Source organism: Neophocaena asiaeorientalis, unplaced genomic scaffold (assembly GCF_003031525.2).
Source record: "Neophocaena asiaeorientalis asiaeorientalis breed wild unplaced genomic scaffold, Neophocaena_asiaeorientalis_V1.1 scaffold681, whole genome shotgun sequence".
Classification (NCBI taxonomy): Eukaryota; Metazoa; Chordata; class Mammalia; order Artiodactyla; family Phocoenidae; genus Neophocaena; species Neophocaena asiaeorientalis.
In genome coordinates this window covers 763,334-769,333 of record NW_020172271.1, presented here as the reverse complement: position 1 = coordinate 769,333, position 6,000 = coordinate 763,334, and the positions used below count along the sequence as shown (strand labels likewise).

General features: G+C 41.3%; 1 protein-coding gene across 7 annotated transcripts in view; it reads left to right on the top strand.

Annotated features, from left to right (window-relative positions):
- Nucleotides 1–6,000, top strand: part of NRF1 (nuclear respiratory factor 1) — a 130,349-nt gene that overhangs the window by 209 nt on the left and 124,140 nt on the right. The gene's annotated exons all lie outside the window — the stretch shown is intronic.

Below are 6,000 nucleotides of genomic sequence, written 5' to 3'. Positions count from 1 at the left end.
GAGGTGGGCGGGCTGCGCGGGACGGGGGCCGCGGCTCCCAGCTCGCCTCCTTGGCCCTTCCCGGGTCTGGTCCGCGGGCGGCGCGGCGCGGCGGGCTGGGCCGGGGCGCGGGAGCTGCTGTCTCCTGCGGGAGAGGAGGCTGGCTCTTCGGGCAACCTCCGAAGCTTCCCTCCCGCCGGGGTGGCGTGGGCTTGTTACCCAGGTAGACTGAGGGACGCTGGAATATGGCGCGTTGCCCACCTTCTTGCAAGTTAGGAGGCGGCAGCGGCGGCAGTTCGAGGAGGAGGGCGCAAAGTCCTTTTGTACGCAGAAATAAGGAGCGACATTGTGTTTTCTTCCCTAGCAGAGATGCTGCCCGTGGAGGGGGCTCGGTTCTTCCTGTGCTTGGGGTGGTGGTCCCCTGTGTGAGGGACAGGGGGAGTGGCGCGACCCCGGGAAGGAACCGAACCTTTGCCACTGGAACGACAGGGGCTCTGGATGGCCTTGTGCATGGGTATTAGCCCACATCCCCAGCCTTTCGGGGAACTCAAGGGTTTGCCCTTTGCATGTGATCCACTTAACTGGGCGATGATGTCCACCACCTCTCTCACCTGTTGTGTCGTTGCTCTACGTCCTAAAGTTTCGACAGTATTTGACTGTGCCCATCAGAACTTGAAGTTGTTTAAAAATCTTAATATTTTTAGGGCTTCAAATGATATCCAGCCAGTTGGAGGAGCTGTTGCGTGGTATCCATCCCTTCTTAAACATTAGATTAGCATATATTAATTGCTTACTTTACAGCTGGTGTCACTTGTGCTTAATTATTTCTGTGGTCAGAGAAAAATTCACATTTTCTTAAGTGTGTAGAGACAATGTATTGGAAACTCTTAAGGTGAAAGGTAGTGTGAGTGAGACTGTCAGCTCTGCGGGAGAAGGGGTATGCACATCTTACACCTTTTGTCGAGGGCATCATCTGCTGTCACAGCTCACAGTGATCCTTTCCCCATTTCACCTTCGCCCAGCCTTTAAAAAAATTCCTTTTCCTTTGGTCTTGAACAGTAAGTTATTGAGTTGTTCCTCACTCAGGGGAGGGGCGACTTTGGAGATGCTGGGGTTTTTTCCTTCCCTTAATTCAGTAGTGGCCTGACTCCTAGAATTGTGTCTGAAAGTTCTTGATGTGTTATTTCATAGGTAGTGAAAATATGACTAGCTCCACCTGTGCATCCGAGTGTAATTTCCTTATTTTATGAGTGCAAAGGCAAACATACAATTATCAAATGTAAATGTAGTGTAGTATAACTATTCTTAACTTGGGTCCAGAATTGTGTGCAGACTTTTTTGTGGGACTTTTTTTTTTGACAGGAGTTAGATGTGGCTTTCAACAAGGTCCATCAGAATAAGAATTACTGTTTACTGTCTTTTGGTTCATCTTTATTTGAGGTCCTTTGATTTCATCTGCCTGCCTTCCTCCTCCCCCCACCCCATATCAAATTCAGTATACAGGAGGAAAATTACTTTTTGCTTGGGAGTCTTGGTATATTCTCATTTAGGGGGGGGAAAAAAAAAGGTTTCTTATCCCCAAGACAGGAGTTTTCTTACCAGGTTTTAAGGAAATTCAACAGATTTAGGGAAATAACTATAGGAGTAGGAGATAATGAGGGCCCTTGTCCAGATATAGAGGGAATTAAAGAAAGGATTTCAGGTTTCCCTCCCAATTCATGTATACTCCAATGGAACCCAAAATTGTACGTTTTTTTGGTTTTATTAAGTCACAATTATGTATCCATCTCTAATTTTTTAGGGAGCTAAAGACCAACTTCCCATGATTTAAATATCTGAGTTTGCATTGCCTATACATCATAGGTTCAAGCAGACTTACTTGAAGAAGTATTTTATGTGAAATGATAGAAAATGGGTGACTTTTAAGGGAAATTTAAGCTCCTTGTAGTCTGGGGTTAATTTTTTTTTTTTCCCCCCGGTACGTGGGTCTCTCACTGTTGTGGCCTCTCCAGTTACGGAGCACAGGCTCCGGACGCGCAGGCTCAGTGGCCATGGCTCACGGGCCCAGCCACTCTGCGGCATGTGGGATCTTCCCAGCCCAGGGCACGAACCCGTGTCCCCTGCATCGGCAGGCGGACTCTCAACCACTGCGCCACCAGGGAAGCCCCTGGGGTTAAATTTTTTATACCTCTTTCTGTATATGTAATAAGGCATTCAGTAAATGTTTGTTGGGGAATAATAATAATGAACAGTATTATTGAAATTAAAATTTTTTTCACAAGTATTTGAAAAGGTATGCTCATTTTTTGGTTTCTGGAAGTTCTGTAAACTGTCAGTCTTTAGAAGCACACCCTCCAGTCTCTGGAGAACAGGAAGTTATTGCATAGGTTCAGCTTCTGTCAGATATCTTTAGGCAAGCCCAGTGCTTCATGCTGCAGTGGGCTTGTTCATCTACTCAGTGCCACTCTGAAAAGTTGGAGGGTAAAGGGGAGCTCTGTGGGTTGTTGAGTCTCAGAAGTGTCTGCTCTAACCTCAGAAGTTTTGGCATACTCTCTCTGGGGCTGTAATTAATCCAGGAAATTGGATATTTGAATTTAGACGTTTATGTATATCTATGTGTGATGCTTAATAATACATATATAAATAGTATTTGGAAAATCAGTCTTACAGGTAAATATCAATCTTTGGTTTTGTAAAAAACATTTCAGAAAACGTTTTACACTGAAGGAAATTCTCTGTTCTTTCATGTTTTCCTTGAGAGCTAAAGCTAGTGTTTTCAGCCTGAGCTTACCCAAATATAATTTTCCATGAATGCTTAGTAAAACAGCAATGAAAAAGAAACCCACTTGTTAAGTTTATTTTAGAAACATTTTATTTAGACCAAGTCCAATCAGTATTTTTTTAGGCTCTGGATACATGTTAAGTTTTGAGCATCATGTATCATATAGTTCCTTCCTTATTAACTAGGGAGTGGATTATCCACTTTCTTGGCTTTTCAGCTAGTGCTTTTATCCATCAATATTTTACTAAGGAGAACAGGCTGGAAGAGAAAAAGTAAAGGAGGTGAAACAAATCAATTTCAGGTGTTTCCAGAAGATGATAACCACATTGAGCTATTGGAAATTTTTAATCCTGGAGCAACAAGAATGCTTTGTCTGAAGTTATTTTGATGTAATGAGGACAAAACTTAGAAAATAAACAGAATTTTTGATTGCTCAAGGAAAATAAGTGGATTATATATACCTTGGAATATATATATTTTTTCTGCAGTGCAGTTCATAATTAGGCTAAAATGTTTTCAACCCCACTCAGTGCAGTTTAGTAACTGAAGCTTCAAAAAGATTTCATCACGTGGTCTTTAGTCCTAAAATGTGAACGTTTATATGAATTGAAAAAAATCAGAACTACAACTTCATAGAGATATTCTAGTATATTTTTAAAAGGACCCCCTCCCCCAAAACAGAAACAACCAAAGCAAAACTAGGGGGTGGTTAAGGCAAGCCTACCACATGTGTGATCCTTGAGGTCAATCTGTATTGTATCATCAGCAGCAGTCACTTAGAAAATAAACCGACCATAGGAATCTTCTCCAGAATTCCAGACTTGGTAGCCTTCGTTATCAAACTGCTCCCGAGCCATCAGATAATTTCTGAGGAAGCCATGTCTAATAAGGGAGGGAGGTGTGTGTGTGTGTGTGTGTGTGTGTGTGTTGGGGGAAAGTTGGTGGGGAGGAGAGGGGGAAAGGGTAGATGATACTGGTAAAAGAATCTAGTTTTACAGATTGGGATGATCGCTGAATTTTGGAGATGTAGTATTTTGAAAAGAAGCTAAAAGAGCTACTTTCGTTTGGGTCATGAGTTTGGTGATATACAGTGTCTGCCATTTGTAGTGTATTGTTTAGTATATAAGCACAGTATTTAGATTAGTTCGTGTATGCTGATTTCTGTGGTTACGAATGTGAAGAGTTTGGCTGACAGTTTAGGGGGACATTTTCTTCAGAACTCCTAAATGGTGCCTGTTGGATAAACTATGCCAAGCCTTTCTCAGAATCATGAAGAATGAACTATGTATGCGTAAATGTTTAGACCATTTTTAAAAAAGAGCTTATATTTTACTGTTGGTAGTTGTAAAGTCTTTACTTTTTAGAACTTGGAGAGTCTGTTTTGTTGCTGCCACTGAATGCTAATGTGGTTAGGCTGGCAGCTAAACCTACAAAGAACAAGAGGAAGTGAGGAAATATTCCCATGAAACATTGCTTAAAACTAAGCAGTGGACTAGAAGTGGGAAGCTAGAGACTAGGGGACTTAATTAGTTTTATGTTCAAAAGAGGATGAGGCGTACCCTCCACTGAGAAGTAACCTTAAGTGTGTCCTCACTCTGGAGTTTTGCCATATATTCACCAGACATTGATTAAAGACATACTGTATTCCAGTCATGTTCTAGGTGCAAGAGTAACAAATAAACCGTGGGCTTTGTCTATAGTGGAGAAAGATAAGGGTGCAACTAACTATAATACAGTTTGTTGAGAACTAAAATAAAGAAAGAGTGGTGTGGGATTATAGGAGGAGGGAGGGAATTCTGGGGGAAGGGGTGAGTGATACAGGGAGAGTAAGTGAGGTTAGGGAAGACTTTTCATGTAGTGGATGCTTAAGTAGGACTTTGAAGGATGAGTAGCTGTTTTACTGATGAAAAAGAAGAGGCTAGATGAAGGGAATGATAGTCTGATTTTAGAAAGCAAGCAGATTTTGCTGTACTTGGGGAGTAGAGGAAAATGAAGCTGATGAGGTTGTGGCCTGATTGGGAAGAGCATGGGGGAGTTAAAGATTATAGTTGGTTAATGGATGAGGATGAAGATGCCTTTAATAAGATAGGGAATATATAGGGAGAACAGAATTTGAGGAGGAAGGTAATAGGATATGAAGCTAGGTGTGGGAATCAAGATATATCAAAATAGGTACCTGAAGACTTGGACTGGAGCTCAAGGGGAAGAGGGGATCTATTAGGAGGTTTGTATTCATTGGCATAATGTCATAGAAACTGCAAAAGACTATAGTATCAAGAGTGAGGAAACAACTAAGGCAACCTTGGGTAGCATCTATATCTGAAGGTCAAGTGGAAGAAGAGAGGCCTGTGAAGGAAGTTGAAAAACAATGGCTGAAGAGATAAGATAAATGGTATAGGGTTGAAGAAGCTGAGGATAGGGATTAATGGAATTTTAACAGGATTTAGCAATGTGAAATACTACGGAGCTCACTGGGATAAAAACTGGATTTGGCAATTAAGAAATAAAGTAAATTTCCTGAATGTGTTTATGTGTGTGTATGTATGTATTGTTTCGCCATGAATCATGATAAACACAATAGATTTCTGGAGTCTTATTGAATATAGGGGTAGGGCCTTAAAACACAATTTAATAGATGACCCATGCTTAGAAATAGGTCCTGTTACTCTCCTTCTCTCATGGGAATTACAACATTAAAAACTTTGGGAGATGACTTAAATTTTAACAATTAGAGTTTATGTATTTGAGTATATATAGTATCGTATATTTGAGTTTATAATCTTTAAAGTTTATAATCTCTTTTGAAGGATTTTGAAGTTTTATGATATTTATAGGTTAAGTGCAGGGTTTTTTAACCTGGGTTTTATAGTTCTGGGGTTCATGGATATATTTTGGCTGTGTGATCCTGAATCTTGAAATAGTTTGAAAAATACTGTGTGGGCCTATATGATTTTTCTGGGGAGAGGGTCCTTAACTTTTATGGACCCTCTCAAGGGGTTGTTGACAGACAGAAAAGTCAAGGGCCTTTTTGGTAATGTTAATGATTAAGTCAGATGTCGGTTGTGTCAGTTGGCTGAAATCAGTTATCCTGACTGGGCTAGATCAAGCAAGGGAAACTTTGAGTAGGTGTCTGGGGTGAGGAACTTTGGGAAGATGTAAGGTACTTTTCGGAGATAGGAGTAGGAGCACCAGAAGGAAGGTGGGAGGGATGCCAAACCACAGCTTAACCAGCTTCAGGA